General features: G+C 38.0%; 1 protein-coding gene across 3 annotated transcripts in view; it reads right to left on the reverse strand.

Moving 5' to 3' along the window:
- Positions 1-18,209, reverse strand: part of LOC137261116 (ligand of Numb protein X 2-like) — a 91,391-nt gene that overhangs the window by 65,648 nt on the left and 7,534 nt on the right. Inside the window, exon 1 of one of the 3 annotated variants that reach the window (XM_067798803.1) lies at positions 16,808-16,911. The exons of 1 other annotated variant lie outside the window; for it this stretch is intronic. The gene's annotated coding sequence lies outside the window, so the exon portion shown is untranslated. Of the gene's footprint in view, positions 1-2,277; positions 2,299-16,807; positions 16,912-18,209 lie in introns of those variants that run through there. One more of the 3 variants, XM_067798804.1, reaches the window with a different exon arrangement.

The following is an 18,209-nucleotide window of genomic DNA, read 5'->3' on the forward strand; positions in this document are numbered from 1 at the left end:
CAACCAAACATTCAGGAGCTTATAATTCCGGTTTTCTATAAACTTTAAGTTATTAACTAATGGGTCATTCTGGTAACACTTCAATGAGCTTACAGTATAATCAAATGGCGAGTCTAGACTTCTGGTTTTCTAAGAACTTACAGATGTGTGGTTTCAAATGACTTTTCACTAATTTACTCGAATAAAAAATTAATACTTTCTCTTTACAAACTTCCATAAACAGTTTGGGAGAATCAAAAACTAGTTTACATTGTCAGTTTATGGTAATGTAGCCACACCTAGAAAATGTCTTCATCCATCATGTCCACAATAACATTATCTTTTGATTCCACCTACTTCCTTCATGTTAATGGACAAAGCCACTTCCAAATTAGACGATGCTTGTTGTTACCCTGCCTTATGGTTGTCAACGAGATAAAACATGACTTGGAGTCACCACACCATATCTGAATGAAGCATCCAAGCAAATCTGCAGGACTGACTAGCAGCATAGAACAGGGCCTCCTTTCACGAAGCACTAAGGTGATTTAAGTCACTAAGGTAACCTTGGTGCAATGTTACAGAATGGGACTTAAGGTTAACATTAGTAAAGGTGAAAAGAGCCCCAGGTATGAATATTACCATTAACATAAAACAACCTAAAACCTAAATTTCCCCTCACTCCCATCAAAGAATGAGTGGGTTTAGTTTCACCCACCTTTTTGCAATATTCCAGCAATATCATGGCAGGTGACACCAGAAGGGGGCTACAAGCATTGTGCCCATGTGGGGATTCGAACATGGGTCTTTATCATGACAAGCAAACACCTTAACCACTAGGCAAACCCATCCACATCCCTCCTCCATCAAAGAAGGTACACATATCAATCTGGCCAACTGAGCTGAACTACAAACAATCTGCTTTCCCTTGCACGGTTTATGTTAGCTTGAAGTATCTAGGGAATAGTGAGTTTTGTCCCTCAGGATCTGCATAAATTACTATGTAAAGAACTTGTTTCGAAAAGTTAACAGACATGTTCCTACAAAGACCTTGTGCAGTTAAACCATGTATGTTCAGTCCTTAAAGCAACACCAAATATGTACATAAGGCTAAAAATGTGTCAATAAAGATGTCTTGTGGAGGATTTAAGGAAGCATTTTCATAATATTTCAACACAAACATGTTTCTGACCACTGCTTATTCTTTTCAAGTTCAATGGGTGTGAGTTTAGTTTTACGCCACACTCAGCAATATTACAGCTGTATGGCGACGGTCTGTAAATAATCAAGTCTGGACCAGACAATCCAGTGATCAACAAAATGAGCATCAATCTGCGCAATTCGGAACCGATGACATGTGTCAACCAAGTCAGCGAGCCTGACCACTCAATCCTGTTAGTCGCCTCTTACGACAAGCATAGTCGCCTCTTGTGGCAAGCATGGGTTGCTGAAGGCCTATTCTACCCTGGGACCTTCACGGGTATCTTCAGAGTTCAAGATAAAAACACCACATGTACTGGCGTTGGTTGAAACACCATCTTATGTCATAGAAGTGATTCTTTATTCACTTACATTAGCATATCTTGTATACTGGACAAACAGTAAATCCAATAATGCAAGTTTTTGTAAGTGAGTGAGCTAAAGTATCACAATACCTTTAGCAACTTTCCCGCAATATCATGGTGTATGACACCAGAAATGAGCTTCACACATTTTGTCTAGGTGCGGAACTGAACCAGGGGTCTTCAGCGGGAGCCTTAACCACAAAGCTGACCCACTGCCTCAGTTGAAGAAAGAAGAGCCTAGATAGTTGTCAGAATTTGAACATGCCCTTTACACATGTAATAAAGCTGTCTTTATCACAAAGCCATCATAACCTTAAAACATGACATTTCAAATGGGTTTTGAAAGGCCCTTATCCTACTTCAAGTAATTATAGTAAATCTTTTACCTAAAGTAACATTGTCTCTCTATGATGAAAGCAACTACAGTAAACTCCCCACGTTACTAGATCTACTAATACAGTAATTACATCGTTATTCTATGATCAAACCAACTCACCTGAACTCACTAAACACTGGTCTCACTAAACAGTACTCATTCCACATGATTATAACACGTAACCGTTGAACAATCCCAAAGCAAATAGTACCTGCACAGATACTTCCCCTGGTGGAAGCTTGCTTACTTACCTCCATTACCCAAGGTGCAGAGAAAGCTTTTTGAAAGTTCTACATATGTTTCCCGTAAGTTACTTACTGTTAACAAGCCAGTGCACTAAATACCTGAGTAACTCACAAGGGAAGGATCCAGACTGCACGATTTCCCAAAGCGTGGTTTGTCAGTTATCTACTAATAAAGCATGAGGCTTCACCCTGATCATACTCACGCTAGTTTTAAGTACCTGGTATAGACATGAATGAATTGAGGCTCTATAGGGGTACACCACACACCTGTACATGGGCCAGGCCACGATCCATTAACCATGTGGACAGCCTTGTACCCAGGTATATCCATGAATGAATTGAGGCTCTACTGGGGTACACCACACACCTGTACATGGACCCAGCTATGGTCCATCAACCATGTGGACAGCCTTGTACCTGGTACATCCATGAATGAATTGAGGTTCTGTAGGGGTACAGGACACCTGTACATGGACCCAGCTATGGTCCATTAACCCATGCGGACAGCCTTGTACCTGGTACATCCATGAATGAATTGAGGTTCTGTAGGGGTACAGGACACCTGTACATGGACCCAGCTTTGGTAAATCAACCCATGTGACTGGCCTTGTATCTTGCTGGTACAGTCATGAGTCCAGTGCATGGACCAGGCTATGATCAATCAAACAATGTGGACGGCCATGATTCATATATCTTAGAGTGTAATCAGATGCCACTAAGTGATTCTCTGTATCAACTGATAAGTTGCTCTCAGCACACTTGTAGGATGGTATGTTTCAATTTCTATCGCCCCAAGTAAAGTTTCCATGTGAAGACATGTCTCTTTCTAAATTTACATTCATAATTAATTCACGAGCCATGAAGGTCTTGGGGTAGAATAGGCCGTCAGCAACCCATGCTTGCCATAAAAGGCGACTGTGCTTGTTGTAAGAGGCAACTAATGGGATCGGGTGGTCAGACTCGCTGACTTGGTTGACTCATGTCATCGGTTCCGAATTGAGCAGATTGATGCTCATGTTGCTGATCACTGGATTATCTGGTCCAGACTCGATTATTTACAGACCGCCATCATATTGCTGGAATATTGCTGAGTGTGGCATAAAACTAAGCTCACTCACTCACGCACTCATAGATGTAATCAGAACCTGATACAGTAGAAACATAAACTTTGTACTTAGATTCCACTTGTTATCGATAAGTGCTAAATTTGCTGCACAAAAATCAACAGGGAGATTAGTTGATGTTGGACTATTCTCGATTTGTCAATCACCATACTCTTGCAATGAATATACTGGGACCAAAGGCCAATCCTCACATTAGGTAAGATTTCAGCAACTCAGTACAAAATTTCTCCTGATTCTGAAAGTGATTTGCTCGACAATATCTTAAGCATCTTGTTGTACAGATAAGGCTCAGACTACAGGCATGGTCATGAATGAATCAAGCATAAGTATCATAATAAAATAAAGAACTAATCCCTGGATGTTGAATAATTGAGGATGAATCAATGACTGCAGATAGAATTGTCTTCCTCATGTTTTCTACACAGACAAGTAAAGGACAGCCTAATTCCTAGCCTGTCGTACAGACCCGCAAACAAACATATCCAAGAAAGCCGTTAAACAAGTCTCGAAAATGTGGCTCCTTATCATTGTATTTTACTTTCTGGCTATATTTTTGTTTTTTTTCTCCAAAATATATTTCACTTCAGAGACCACTTCAGAGGTTATTAGTCAACCCAATTCTTTCACATGACCATGCCAAATCTTCCATGGCATAACAGGTACATATAATGATAGGAAAAGAAGCAGAGCAATAATGCACTTTTATTGAAGCATAGGTGAAGCTTGCATTCGATCTGCAAATGTAGGTCCATGAACTACAGGTCTAAGGAATGCTAACTGAAAAGGCTAGATCGGGCAAATAAGCACTAATTCTATTTTCTTGAAATTGTTCTTGCTTAGGTTTAACAAGCAACCTAAAACTAATTATAATAATGGTGAATTTGCATGTGTATCCAACAGAGATGCACATTGTGTTTGTAGCTCTGCAGAGTCCTTTATTACATAATTTATTCTCAGCCACCGCCCCTCCCCCCACAGAGCCTCCCAAGTTATCAGTCATGCAGTGACTATCATATGGGGAAGCAAACATGCCCACAGTAAGCTTGCTGAATTGTTCAAAACAGCTTAAAGTGACAAAGTTCACATTCCAAGCCATGTTCACTGCTCCAGGTCATGATGACCTTATCCCACATACTCGACTTCATATTTCAGATAAAATTATTTGTTTTTATCAAAACTGACCTCATTTTTAAGCTGTATTAAGTTTTCCAGATTGCTGCTTCAGCAGACATTTATAACATTCTATAAAACATATTATCACAAAACTGAAATCAAGAAAAAGGTTTATATATATTACAGAACTCTTCACAGCAAAAAGTAGCATATCAAACACGGTTATTTCAAAATGTTAAATTAGTTGAACAGCTGAGGGTGTTGATGGGAAAACTATGGAAAAGCAATTTCTGAAAATATAACTAGATATTCTGGTGTCAGAATGAGTCTGCCACCTTGATAGGCCTTATATATTCTTTTTCAAAAACAGGAAGAACTTATTGAGGGTTCCAAACAGAAGGTAAGTTTGTGAAAAGCAGTTAATGATGCATGTAGCTCCATTCACAATGATACCTTGGAACCAGCAGCCATGATGCCTTCATTTTAGATGTGATGCTATCATTATAATTTTTTCAACAAAAAGTTCAGTACGAAATGTCTTTGCTCATGAGAATTTTTGATTGGTCAAATATTTCCAGCATCCTGCCATTTACTCTGGTGTCAAAACAAGGATACGGTTAGAAATGATATTTTGGCAACTAATGGGGTTGCGATTGGCTGAAGTAAATCCTCCTTGTATCCCAGCTGCATGGACAAATGCTCCATATATGAAGCACACGATTGCCTGCTGCCATATACCGGTAGCTAGTATATTGCTGAATGTGGTGTAAAACTAAACTCACTCACTCACTCACTCGCCCACCCACTCGATTGCCTGCTTGAGAATTGATTATTTGCAGCCCACCGCCATATAGCTAGAATAATACAGAGTGGTATTAAACAACAAGAAAATACACCTCAACACAAAGTCTAAATTATAATTAAGAATTAAAAATAATGATCATTTCCTAAAAGAGTGGAGCATTAGTGTAACCTGTTTCAAAGGGATGTCATAAAGCTGTGAGCTTATTTTAAATGCCAGACACACAAACAACATAGTGCTCAAGTAGGTAACACCTTCCTGTAGAATGTGGGTCTGGTTTGTCCAAATACAACACTAGGAAAACTGAAAACTGCTTAAAACCAAACTACAACTCAAGTCAACGGGACGTTACCGATTCCTTCAGTCAGGTACACCTTGGAAATGGAGTTGGGATACACTACCCCACCATGGGATACACTACCCCACCATGGGATACACTACCCCAATATGAGATGCTTTCAGTTTGAACAAAATTTTTGCTTCAAAATCATGAAAAATACCAATTCATAACAAAATCAGTACAATATAATGAAGATCAGTTCTGGGGAAAACCATGATTTTCAATGCTACTACAACTTTTCCTCATGAAAACATTGAAAAAAAGGTGATCAAGTAGTACCTGTTCACAGAACACAGAACTGTATGCCACTATTCTAGTTCTACTCCGGAAACGCTGATATGCTGATTGCCATATACCAGTCTGTTAGTGGTATACAGACAATAAACAAACAAACAAACAAATAAATAAATAAAACTTGCCCTTCTCTGCAGGAAAAAAATTCAGAACTGCACAACTGTAAACAATACAAAGTACTTCCATTTTCAAATAAATAAATAAATAAATAAATAAATAAATAAATAAATAAATAAATAAATAAATAAATAAATAAATAAATAAATAAATAAAAACTTGCCCTTCTCTGTAGGAAACAAAATTGAGAGCTGCACAACTCTAAACAATACAGAGTACTTCCATTTTCACAAACAATTGAATTCACACAAGGTGTGAACCACTAAATTAATCCTACCTACCTGAAACTCAACTTCAGTAATCAACTCTGATCCTTAACACTCCAAAGAAATCATGAAGAAGAAAACTTCTCACTTTCAGTAAGGTATCCAACTCTCAAAATATCAACATCTGAATGAGTCGAAATGCTACTTGTAATGACCACACAAAACTGTAAATAATGCTCACAACTCAAGTCATTTCTAAGTTTAACGGTGAGAAAGTTTTGCTACCTGTCTGATGTTACATCAGGGTTCAAAATAGACATATGGCCAGCTTGCCCTTCAGGGGAATTCCTACATAGAGCTAAGCTTAGCCTACCTACAGCCCCTCCAAGATGAGAGGGGCCGTCTATAGTCTGTTCTAGTACTGTAACATACAATGGTTGGTGGAAGTCAGATCTTAAAGGACAAAGATGATATTTTAACAAAGGAAGATCAGATTATATCAGGTGATGATTACATTTTAACATTTTAAAACTTGGAATATATCTTGACAGAAAGATCTGAATAAAATAGATAGCCTTTACACTACCAAAGATGACGTGGAAATCATATTCTAATACAAGAAGACTGTCTAACATACAACATGACATTGTAAGATTTAATGATTAAGTCAATTACACAAACTTCAAACATGACTTTTGAAAAGTGAATATTATTGTACATTCCACAAAAATATGTAAGGTATTATTCTTCACCCATTCCATACATATTTGCATAATGTAAAGCCCTGATACATTTGTTGATAAACTTTAGTTTTTAAGTATCTGCAAGTATACACCATGTATATCTTTGGGATGGGTCAAGTAAATCATTAACTACAATTAAGCTGATAGCTACAGGGCTACCTTCACCTGGCCAGTCACATGCAATACAGCAACTAAACACGAAGGTTACGAAATGATTTCATATTTTTTGCTAAAAGTGCACACATTCCCTTCGACTATTAAACCTTCAGTCAACTTAGAGAATGCAAAATCAGACTGTTTAATGTGTGTATCTAGTTTTTGTGTTTAATGTGTGTATCTAGTTTTTGCCAGGGCTCTGACAAAAAGCTGTACATTTTGTACACTGTTACACTGGGAGGAGGTGGAGTAGGGGTTGAATGGATAGCTGGGTGTTAGGGCCAGTAGGGATCATCTAGTAAATCTGAACCTGTCCTAGCCAAAGTACCAGCACATGACTATTCTGAATCTACTAGCACTCCACTCACCTAATGGTTATCATTAATCACTTTTTGATGCAATCTTGGGCGTTTTCATGAAATACCTGTAAAATCAATATCACCCTAGTGTGGTAATAGTGCCAGTCACAGCACACACACACAATCAGCTAAACTGGACTATGACTAGCAGAAATACACTGCCGATCGGGCTCAGTAACAACACCAACACAATCAAAGTCTGATGACCTATTTTTCAGTTTATAGATTCGCTAATAATGAGCCAAAGATGTACTGTTAACAGCTGACTGCACCATCTTTGGCTAAGAAAAACATAATTTATACATTTAATATCTAACATTTGTTACTTTAAAGAACCTACAAAATAATATCTGATTAAATGAATATACAAATTAAAGTTTCTGGACATTGCATATTTCTAACAAAGAAATCTGACATAAAAGTTGTAAATAGTGATGTGTTGCTATGAAACAGGTAAACCAATCCAACAAATTAAATGAACAGATTTAGAATTAATAACTAATTAGTTTCCATCTCAACCTGAACAGTCAGCAAAAACGTTTACTTTCTACCTCAACCTGAAAACATATCACTATGAAAAATCAAAAACAAAAACGAAAAATCTGTTATCACAAAATGTAACTGTGGTCTTATAAATGGAATCAGTTTTATTTCACGCATGTAAACATCAGCTACCACTGTGAGCCATGTATCAGACAGTCTAATTATAGTTCATATGTAACTCATGTCTATTAATAGTAACAACCCATGTGAAACCACCAAGGTAATAACATTATCGATATTCCCCATTCATACACAGTAGGACATGAAATATTATATTTAATACCCTTTGTTCTAAAAATATAACATTTATCTGATGTCATACTGTCTGAGACAGTCTGGTTCTTCAATGCCTGGTTCAGTATTGCACAACGAATCAAAATGAAGGTGAGAAGGGGGATCGTAAGGGACCGCTAGTGGGGGGGACAACAGGGCCGTTGAAGGATGGGGTCAGAGTAATGGAGTTGCTGTAACAAAACAGGCACTTTTAGAAATGTAATATCATAGTGAGTGAGTGTAGTTTTACGCTACAGTGACTTCAGTAAATACTTCATTGTGACTGGTTAATCCAATTCATTCAGGGGTATAATTATAATCACGTTATATACTTCTGATTTTCCAACACACAATGTATTTGTTTAAAATCTGAATAATGCGGTTATGGTAGAATGGAGATAAACATATTGTGTTGGAAATTCTGACGTATATAACAAAATTAGCTCTAAATTTGGTATTTAAAACCTCACACTACATGTTCAGTTTTCAATCAAAATACCTGATTTTCCAACACAGTATGTTTATCTCCTAAATATTCCAGCTATATGGCAGCAGTCTGTAAATAATCGAGTCTGTACCCACCATTCCAGTGATCAACATCATAAGCATCGATCTACTCAACTGGAAACTGGTGAATTAGTGTCACTGAGGGAGTGAGTGAGTGAGTTAAAGCTTTTAACACTGCTTTTAGCAATATTCCATCAGTATCATGTCGGGGGATACCAGAAATGAGATTCAAACACAATATGCCTTGAAATTAAAATTATGACTGAAAAATTGTCTTCAGTCAATCTGTTTAGGACATGTGACACTAAGTGCACATATATAGTTAAAAAAAGAAGAAATAAAATCAAGATCAAACTATGTCCAGAACAAGTCTGTGATCAATGATTTCATCACCATATGTCCACTGGCCACTGTCCATACATAAAGACAATAACCTATACATGTGATAAAGACAATAACCTATACATGTGATAAAGACAATTACCTATACATGTGATAGACAGTAACCTATACATGAGATAAAGACAAAAACCTATACATGTGATAAAGACAATAACCTATACATGTGATAAAGACAATTACCTATACATGTGATAGACAGTAACCTATACATGAGATAAAGACAAAAACCTATACATGTGATAAAGACAATTACCTATACATGTGATAGACAGTAACCTATACATGTGATAAAGACAATAACCTATACATGTGATAAAGACAATAACCTATACATGTGATAGACAGTAACCTATACATGTGATAAAGACAATAACCTATACATGTGATAGACAGTAACCTATACATGTGATAAAGACAATAACCTATACATGTGATAAAGACAGTACCCTATACGTGTGATAAAGACAGTAACCTATACATGTGATAAAGACAATAACTCATACATGTGATTTAGACAGTAAGCCATAAATAAGAATCACCTGAAGAAAGGGCAAGAAATAGCCCAAAAACGTTGTGTGTTAGACAATAGTGAGTGAGTGAGTGAATTTAGTTTTACGCCGCACTCAGCAATATTCCAGCTATATGGCGGCGGTCTGTAAATAATTGAGTCAATCCAATCCAATGATCAACAACATGAACATCGATTTGTGCAATTGGGAACCGATGAGATGTGTCAACCAAGTCAGCAAGCCTGACCACCCGATCCCGTTAGTCGCCTCTTACAACAAGCATAGTCACCTTTTATGGCAAGCATGGGTTGCTTGAAGGCCTATTCTACCCCAGGAACTTCATGGGTTTGTTGGACAATAGAAGAAGCTGTCATCCCTATACTTCTTATCATATTCATCAACTTCTAAATGCCTCTCAAGAATCTCATAAGCCATAAATGTTATGAGAACACTAAGCCATACATGTGACAAAGTCAGTATGGGACATGTGAAAACACTTAAGTCCACAATTTTTGAGATTCGAAGATTAGCCGTTTCACTAATCTGCACAGATTCTGACTGAAACGAAACATACATTTACATAAACATAAACATAACTGATCATGTGTATATGGTGATATACACAAAACATTGGCAAGCTACAGATAGAGTCGGCACTATAAACTGTAGCACCTTTACTGGGCTTTAATCAGTAGTTTGATAAAAACATACATGCATCTAAGTCAGGGTGCTACAAGCATTATATCACCCCTAACTTATAAACTGTAGCACCTTTACTGGGCTTTAATCAGTAGTTTGATAAAAACATACATGCATCTAAGTCAGGTTGCTACAAGCATTATATCACCCCTAATTTATCACCCTCTATAGGATTCGCTTATCACCACAAGTGGACAGCTCACACAAACAAACTAGCTAGTATAGATACACTAACTTCTGTGCATGGTGAGGTCTGTACATTTCCGTCCTAAATTAGTGGGTCCACCTCTGCCTGGGCAGAGGAAGGTCGCAGGTTCAATCTCAGTCATGTCATACAAACAGACGTCAAAATATAGTACTTGTTGGTTCCTCCCTGGCGTTCAGCATAAATGGGTACAACAGGGACCAGAGTCAATTTAATGTGTCAGAGTTGGGCATTCATGCTTAAATGTGGCATGACATATAAGTGAGCTATCACTATAAAACCAGCTTAAGTCTGGGCTAGTACAAGCAGCCACACATACACACACATGCACATCGCTAGATACCACTAGACAGATATGACAATGTATGTGAAACAATGTATGATGCCAAGGTCATATTCTTTTAGGAGGATTAATGGATGTGTTTTGTTGTGGATAGGAACGATAGTCAGGCATCTGTTTGTAAACATGACAATGCATGACTGTGTGTTGATATTAAAAAATGTGACTGGTTGTTTCATGAGTGACATATTCTGAAATCCCACATAATGGCATTAAAACCCAATTTGATCTCATCTCAGTGACCTAATGTCAAATGTTCCCCATATCTAAGAACTCATGGGGCTCTAACGGCCCTTGTTTACATTGGGAAGTTGGTGGATTGGTGACCAGCGCTGATTGCAGCCTTACACAAACCGGAACACTTCTTCCGAAAAACACTGCACACACCACTAAAGCTAAAAGCTCCAGCTGATTACCTTCTGATCCTCAATAACATCAAACAGAAAAGATCAACTTAAGCCTCATCTGTCAAGATAATTACACAACGAACGATCTCAGCCATTGTTCCACTGCGACACAGGCACATACAGTCGACATTTTCCACATACTTGGGTCCAGTCTCTATCCGATCAGGAAACAACGGACACTTACCCAATCCAAAATCCCATCACTGGAGTCAAATATCTTGAACAGAGTGTAGGACATTCCTTGTGAGATATTGATATTGTGAGCGAGTGTCTTCTTGTGACTCACACATAAGAGGGTTACATGATGTTTCATGTACCATACAGTCAATGCTTTGAATCAGGTTTAGTCACAAACTTCACACCACAGCGTCCATTCAATGTATGAATCACTATGGTCTAAAGAAAACGTTTTCCCATGACATAGATAGCAACACAGTACTTTGTCAGTACTATCTCAGTGTGATAATTGTCATGTTATTTATTGGAATAAGGCCAGAGTATATTTTCTCCTTGTCAACATTCCATAGCCTTGGTGCAGAAGAAAGATACAAAATAGTTGTTGGATAGCATGATTGGGTTTTTTTCATAAACAACTTTGGGTCTTTTTCATATATAACTTTAAAGGGGTTAACAATAAGAAACATTGTTCAAAATAATTATACTTTTAATTCAAATGCATCATCCCAAATTCAAAACATCAACCATAGCTATATTTGCATCATAAGTGATGCATTTGGTCTGACCAAATTACCTACATATTTCCATGCAACTTTTCTTGCATAAAGCACAAATTGTGTATAACAAAAGGTATTTTTTTCTACCAAGCTTGCTCACAATTATGGCAGAAAACAATTTGTGTTTTTCAATTTCCCGCAAAATAATTATGACAAAATAACTCAGTTTCATTGTATAATGAATAAACTCTTTGGTAACGATGTTGCATGACATCACAAGACTGAAATGCACAGAATGCAAACAACACACCTCACATCTCAAGAAAGCCCCCTGTGTCAAACATAAATTTCAACTGAAGCATTACAGTAAACAGTTCCCTTGTGTCAAACACAAACAACAAACGCTGACAGTGGCATGTAGAATAGGCCTCTTGTATAGAGAAGCAAAAATTGAATTAAGAAAATTAATGACTCAACTTGAAAAAAGAAATCACTATAGAATTTTGTAACATAAAAATCATAAAAATATTTTCTTTGATATTAGACAAAAGAGTTGTGACGCTAATGGGATGTCAAGAAGGACTGCTACAGAAATCACTGATTGAAACCTGTACTATAGATGACAGGTATGTATGTAGTCGAGGCAACCATGAGGCCTGCGATGTTCCATGAAACATCAATTGTTCATGTACCTGACTATTGAGTGGGTGGTAAATAAAACATAGACATAAGTCTATTTCTATACACTTGTCTTTTTCCCACGAACTGTAGCGACAAGTAATCACATTTTCACAATCAGACCATCTACTATAATGTAGTTAGCTAAACAAAATGGAGAGATTTGTGTAGCTGAACAGAGATGTGTGAACCTATTGATTCCTTGCATGTTTGCAAACCACATGCTTATATATCAAATTTGTGAGTTTTAGCAATTTTCCAGCAATATCACGGCGGGGACACCAGAAATGGACTCCAACATTGCACCCATGAGGCAAATCTAACCCAGGTCTTCAGCGTGACAAGCAAACGCTTTAACCACTAGGCTACCCAGTCATCACATCTACAATCTATATGACTCAAGTGAACTTAAGAACATACATTTTTTCCAAATAACATGACAGAGTTTTGCTGTCGTATCAAAATCACTGACATTCTTAACAACCTCTGAGTGATACTTAAGCATATACCTGTTTCAGCATTTGGGTGTGCATCAGAATCATGCTCTCTTTGAGAAAGTTCTCTCCCTTCCCAGTAAGTGACATTCAAACATGGCAACTTCCTTCATCCTTCATTTTATTGTCTTCTCCCATGAAGATCCGGGTTAGAATTTGTCTTCAGCAATCCATGTTCATGTTATAAAGTGTGACTAACATGACTGGGTGGTCAGAGTCGCTGTTTTACACGTCATGCTGTTGATCACTAGATTGTCTGGTTCAGACATTATTTACACACCACCACCATATAGCTGTAATACTGCTAAGTGCAGCGTGATACAAGAAACAAAACCAAACCACTGTCTTCTATTTCAAGAATCTATCAACCATTTTTCTTTCACCTTGTTTCTAGCCATGTACAGACAATTCAACAGGAAGAGGTGTTCAATAGGTCTCTTACACAAGAGAGAGCGACCACTATAACAAATGCCCGCTTCCTGCATGTGAAGCATCAACTTGGTTAATCCATAAAAACTGTGACTGCAGTAACCAAGATAAGCAGGTGCCAGGGTTAGTTTCTCAAGACAAGGCTCATTGACCACATTACTGTCAAATGCTTGTAAATGCCATCAAATTTTCCCTTTACAAGATCAAATACCACTTCAGACCACAGAACCAGTCGAAGCTACAAGAGCCCAATGCACACAAATTTTGCAACTGCTTGGACACCAAACCTCAGACAGGTGTGACTCCAGGTTGGACACCGAAGGCACCATTTGTTTTCAAGATGTCGATGTTCACATTAGGTAAGGTAACTATCCACACTCTTCATCAGCGTAAGAGCCGAGTTGTCCCGAGTGATGAAATCTATGTTTATATGCATTTTGAAACGGTTAGCGGAAATTATCTATTGGCTCACGGTCAAGTAAGATAGCAGTATCTGATTGCCTGAAATGAAAATCGGCTTGTCCACAGCATCCGGAGATGGGATTTTTAACCCCTGTGACACCAGTAATAAATAAAAAATATCTCACATACTTTGCCTTGAAACAATCTTGTCACATGTAAGCATTACCACAATCAATATTCACTTGACATCTGACAACCCCTTCTTTCAAAAGAGCCCCACCATTTTTCAATTCCCATATGGCCACACATTGCAGGATTATGAACTAACTCCCCTGAAAATCATACTTCAATTATTTAAATTCAAACTTCCGTTACATGCCCATAGGTCAAGTCTAAGTACAGGAGTCATTCAGTGTAACATTCTAACACTGCGAAGGAAGATGATCCCTATCAATTATTTAACCTCTGTAATTAAATCGTTCTGGGAACTCCTGTCAATGACAACCTGATTCCCAGACTAGTTTCCTTAAGAAGAAATATGCACTGGGTGTCTTATTTCCACAGTCGTCTGAACACACACACAAAAAAAAACTGTCTGCTAAAGAATTCTAAATGATAAATTTTTAATGCTGAGAACATTCACAATGGAATCATGTACTGTATAGAGCAGTGCAATATAAAGGAAGGTTGGATACATATATGGTATATTTATAATTGATATTCTGACTTTGAATAAGTTCACCAACCATCCTCATTTGACATGAATATACTAATCAACAATGGGTACGGATGTTCTATGAGTTCTGGCCCCGATTTCTCGAAACAAACTTAAGTTTTTACTCAAATCTCAAATTGAGTTTCACAATTTGAAACAGCTGAATTTTTAACTCAACTGCATTTTTGAAACATAAAAGCCGAAATAACTTAAGTAATCTATCCACCGAACTCAAACTGTCCCCTATAGTTTGAGTTTTATGTCGATTTCAGTTCATTCTGTGAAATGCGTTTTCTCAAATTTGAGTAAAAACTCAGACTTAAGTCAAAACTTAAGTTTGTTTCGAGAAATCGGGGTCAGGTCGGGGATAACTGGGCTAATAAAGTGGACTGAATGTTTATATGAAAAGAATGCAGTCTGCCCCGGACTTGACACATGGGAACCTTCAGTACGCATCAAAGCATGTAACAAAGCGCTATACCTTTAAACTTACAACTTTCACAAGAGTGAGAAATCAGCTACAGTATCCCTATCTTGGTTTGAGTTGTACTGTTTACTTCACACCTGAGAGGCAGTGGGGGTAGCCTAATGGTTGAAACACTCACTCACCACACTAAAGAACAGGTTCAGTTCCATACCTGGGTACAATGCGTGGAGCCCATTTCTGGTGTCCCCCACCATGTGTCTTCCCTATCTGGGACTGATTGAAAAGCGTAGAGGGTTGGGCATGAAGTTGGGCAAAAAACATCTTCATAAAAGTTCGGCAGGTCAAGAAAGTATGACCAATAATCACTCACTTCTTATTTCCAAAATATAGTGTTAATAAAAAGGAGAAAGGGATATTCCTTTTTAAGAGCTTGCCAATGCATGTGAGGAAAAGTATTAAATATCAATGCAGATGAAACATATCTGAAGGAACGGAATAAATTGTCACATCTTCCCGTAATTTCTCTTGATCATCTGTTTCCTCGCTGGCTTCACCATTTGCATTTTAATAATCTTGTAAACCCAATCTCCCTTACTTTTTTTTAATGGTATATATGACCACGCTAGCTATTTTTGAAACATTTGTAATCCTACGAACTTCTTAAGGTAGCACATTGTGTACAATAAAAGTTAAGAATTCTTAGGGCTAAAAACGTTTCGAGTATAAGGGCCCAGTACCTAAAACTGAAGTCATATAGAACTAAAGAAACAATGTGAAAATCTGACAAGCTTGCTAAATGAAAGTGTTGAGGATAACAAAATATATTTTGGTCAAAATTTGATGCCTTGCTTTAAATCTGAATTGAAATAACACAAAATTTATTTTGTGAAAAATCTTAAAGACTGAAATGTTGTTTGTACTTCACAATCATCGTCAGCACAGGAAATGTGCTCTATTAACATTCCCATATTAACGGACCCCCAGTGAGTCAGTGACGGTTGGTTGGTTACTAAGGTACGCCACACTCAGCATTATTACAGCTATTTGGCAGTGGTCTGTAACTAGTCAAGTCTGGACCAGACAATCCAAATATCAACAGCAAACACATTCATCTACGCAGTTGGGATACGATGATATGTGTCAACCAATTCAGCAACCTTGACCACCCAATCCTGTTAGTCACCTCTTATAACAACTATCAGTTCGTGAAGATCAATCCTAACATGGATCTTCACAGGTCAAGTTTTATGCGAGTTTCTGAAATATTAGAGCATCGTTGCAGAAACACCAGATCTTGGATTCACATATTGTACTCACACTGGAAATCAAATCAAGATCTCCAGCATGATGAGGTAACAGTTTAACCACGTGGCTATACGTGGTCCATCCCAGACACATAAGTGTCCCATCGCTGCTTCTAAAGGGTAATTGACAATTTTGCTAAAATATGACGGGCTTACTAACTCAGATTTGTAGAATGTCTGCAGGAGGTAAATGCTGCAGAGTATTGCTGTGTCAGCAGAATTCATCCCATATAATAACAGCGGACTCGTGTCTGCCATGTTTTACCCCATCTCCAGTATCATATTTCAGTATCAAGTCTTGACTGAACTAAACTAGATCAGATATAATCCCACAAGTAATGAATAATTCATATTCTTATCAGTTCGGAAGATTGCATTACCTGATTGTAATAATCTTGTCAGCAAGTTAACGACTGGTGTTTACCAAAGTGCACGTGGTTAATCTCCCACGCAGGATTCTGCGACGGCAGGCTGATTAAGTCCAAATGTAGTGAAATGGACATCAACATTTAATGGTGAGGTGGCCATAGGGAGGTCACGTCTAAGCAGCACCATGAAATATACAAGTGTCTGCATGTGTTTCACACACCAGGAAGGATGCTGCTGTGACTGCAATAACCCAGATAAGCAGCATTCAGTCAATTACTGCTGTGTCAAAGACAAAGGGACCTTAGTAAATACTTTATCTGATGTGACATGACTGCAAAATGATGACTAAACACTGAATGAGCAAGTTAAGTTTCATGCCGCTGTTCACAATATTCTAGCTGTTAGCAATATTCTAGTCAAAACCGTGTCTTCAGGGTGACATTAAGCGAACACTTTCACCACTAGGCAACCCCTCCAGCCCCTCTTATTAAACACTTTATCTGATGTGGTCTCACTAAATAGCACAGTCTGGACCACACAATCTAGTAATTAACAGTAAGTAAGTTAGTTCAGTTTTAAGAAGCTTTCAGCAATATTCCAGCAATATCACAGTAGGAGACACCAGAAATGGGCACCCATAAAGGTGCAATGTTGGGTCGAGTCTTCAGTGTGACGAGCAAATGCTTTTACCACTAGGCTTCGCCTCCAACCCCGCTTAGTAAACGCTTTATCTGACGTGACATAACTACAAAATGATGACTTAGAAATAATTGAGTAAGTTAAGTTTTACGACCCTTTCAGCAATATTCCAGCAATATCACGGTTGGAGACACGGTCAGAAATGGGTTTTACACATTGTGCCAATAAAGGGGATCTAACCCGGGTCTTCAGTGTGACAAGTGAATGTTTTAACCACTATGCTAACCAACTGCCCCTAACTACTACACATACACCAAACTTTTGTGTCAAGACAGTGTTAAGCTTGACACTGTCAGCCTCACTGTGATGTTTCCATTCTGCCTTGCTTTTTATGCACTTCAAAAGTACTAAATGAAGTAAGTCTAGACTCACTTCGGTTCTTCATCTCCCTTCTCATAGGGTTCATTTTCAATTTAAAAGGAATTGTTTCTTGCCAAATTACATACATTCAGAGACAAAGCGCAAGCCTAGACACTCTGGCGTTCAATGGTAGCAGTCTGTAAAGAATCAAATCTGGAGCAGACAGTCTAGTGATTAACAGCATGAGCATCGATCTACGCAATGGGAAATCGATGACATGTGTCAACCAAGTCAGTGAGTCTGAGTACCCGATCCTCTTAGTCACCTCTTACTACTAGCAGTGGCCTTCTATGGCAGGGTCAGTGTCAGTGTCAGTGTCAGTGTCAGTGTCACTGTCCGTGTCAGTGTCAAACT

This window comes from Haliotis asinina, chromosome 14 (genome assembly GCF_037392515.1).
Source record: "Haliotis asinina isolate JCU_RB_2024 chromosome 14, JCU_Hal_asi_v2, whole genome shotgun sequence".
Taxonomy (NCBI): Eukaryota; Metazoa; Mollusca; class Gastropoda; order Lepetellida; family Haliotidae; genus Haliotis; species Haliotis asinina.